Source organism: Babylonia areolata, chromosome 20 (genome assembly GCF_041734735.1).
Source record: "Babylonia areolata isolate BAREFJ2019XMU chromosome 20, ASM4173473v1, whole genome shotgun sequence".
Taxonomy (NCBI): domain Eukaryota; kingdom Metazoa; phylum Mollusca; class Gastropoda; order Neogastropoda; family Buccinidae; genus Babylonia; species Babylonia areolata.
The window spans coordinates 38,808,858-38,811,357 of record NC_134895.1 but is presented as its reverse complement, the minus strand read 5'-3'; positions in this window follow the sequence as shown (position 1 = coordinate 38,811,357).

The following is a 2,500-nucleotide window of genomic DNA, read 5'->3' as shown; positions in this document are numbered from 1 at the left end:
ATGATGATGATGATGATGATGATGTTGACGTTGATGATGATGATGATGACGACAACGATGATAATAATAATAATAATAATAGTGGTGATGATGATGGTGATGATAATGATGGTAATAATGATAATAATATTGATAATAATGATAATAATGATAGTGTTGTTGATGATGATGATGATAGTAACAACAACTACGACAATAATAATAATAATCATAATCATAATAATAATAGTGTTGTTGATGATGATGATGATGGTGATGAAAATGATGGTAATAATAACAATGACAATAATGATGATAATAACAATGACAGTGGAGATACTGTGGCAGAATCACTATGGCGTTGTAGGCCTGATCCAATGTTCACCTGTGACCAGACTTAGAGGTCTCGTGTGGGCATGGTGTTGTGTCCTTGGGAAAGAAAGGTAGGCAACTTTACTTGCTCCGTCCAGGGGCCACGTTCAAGAGAACATCGTGCCTGAGGGTTAATGTGTACCTGCGGGTAATCTGCCTGAGGCAAGGCAAACAGCCTGAGGGTAAGCAATATCCAGTATTCATGAACACAAGAGTCTACCATGGGTCTACAAACCCAAAGGCAATTTACCCTTACTACCTGCCAAGGGTGACTGCCCACGAAGCAGAGGTAAATATGGCGATCGTTTTGCAGCATTTTTCTTTCTTTTTTTAAAATGGAAAACAGGCGTGCTTTACGGATAGCACGTGTTTTGCGAACTCTCTCAACAACGTCCCAGTGGTACAATGAGAAGTGAAACTGAGAGCATGCACAGACATCAGGATTAAAAAAAAAAGAGGATGGGTTTGCTGTCTGAGCGAAATGCATGTGTCGTGAATACAAAGATAACTTATCCTTCAAGGTAAACTGTACCCGCGGGTCCCAACCATGTCAGAGATAACTTGTCTGAAGGCAAAATGAAGTCTGTCTTGAATACGGCCCTAGGTGTAAATCCTAGGGACCTGACTTCGGTTGGGGAAGGTTAAAACGACGGAAGGAGAGGACTGGGCGCCGCCTTCCTACGCCGAACCCTGGCCAGAATGGATATGAGTTCACTGCTCCGATGGCCGTAAAAAGCAATGAGACAGGTTGTTGTTGTTGTTGTTGATGATGATGATGATGATGATATGGATACTTATGTGTAGCGCCTATCCTCTGTCAGAGACCTATCTCTAAATGAGACCGTTGATGATGATGATGATGATGATATGGATATTTATGTGTAGCGCCTATCCTCTGTCAGAGACCTGGCTAAAAAAAGCTTTACAAAAACAGAATCATTTAGGTATTTATTGCACTCCCTATTTGTGAAGGGTACAAATGTTGATTTTTGTTGGATACCATCCCACACTGGATTCCGTTATAACGACCAAGCAGACAGGGCAGCAAAAAGGGGAGCAAAAAATCATAAAGATAGTATAAAAGTATATTGCCCATTGTCATACAAGGAAATAAGCAATATACTAGAAAGAGACTTTTATAGGTGCTTGAATTCAAGTCTAAAACCTCGTCAGTTGACTCTCTCAGACTTTGGTCCGATTCGCAGACCAATTCTGAGTTTAGCTCTCAGACTATTATCAAATTCATTACGGATCAAGTATTGTTCTAATGTCAAGTGCATATGCTTTAGTAACCTGACAATTGAGCATATAATTTTTCACTGTAGCTTGATGAAGCCTTTTGTACACGAAAGTGTGTCTTCACAAGTGACTGAGAACGTTGATGTTTTTGACTTTTTGCATTCATTATCAGTTGTTTCGCTTGTCAGTTTAACGACTTCTCTTTTACGAAGTCCTTTAAGTAATTTCCTGTAACTGTATTTAGAGGGTTTTTTTGTTTGTTTTGTTTTTCTTCCAAATTTCACCCACATTTTTACCCTCATTTGCCCAGTTTCCCCCCAACCCTCCATTCATCCACATCTCCCACCCCTTCTAACCGATAATACTCAGATGTATTCATAAATACTTTAACAAAATGTCTTCAATCACCGATATGTGTGACGGGACATTAAACAAAAATTCCTCCTCATTTGCACTACCTGGGTAGAGCCGATTGAAAGCTGCTAGTGGACGCGATGTCGCCTGCGATTCGGAATCACGTCACTATTGCTGATTTGCTGATTCAGGTACGGTTACCATCCATCGACACTCCCTCTCTGTCTCTGTCTGTCTGTCTGTTTGTCTTCCTGTGTCTGTTTTTCTGTCAGTCTATCTGTCTGTCTGTCTGTTTGCCTGTCTGTCAGTTTGTCTGTCCGTCTGTCTGTCCACACATCTTTCTATCTGTCTGTCTGTTTTTCTACCTGTCTGTCTCTCTGTCTCTTTTTCTTTCTGTCTGTGTGTCTGTATGTCTTTCTGTTTGTTTGTCTGTCTGTCTATCTGTCTGCCAGTTTTTCTGTCTGTCTATCTGCCTGCCTGCCTGCCTGTCTGTCTGTCTGTTTATCGATCTGTCTGCCTGTTTGCCTCTCATTCTGTCTGTCTGTTTGTCTCTCAG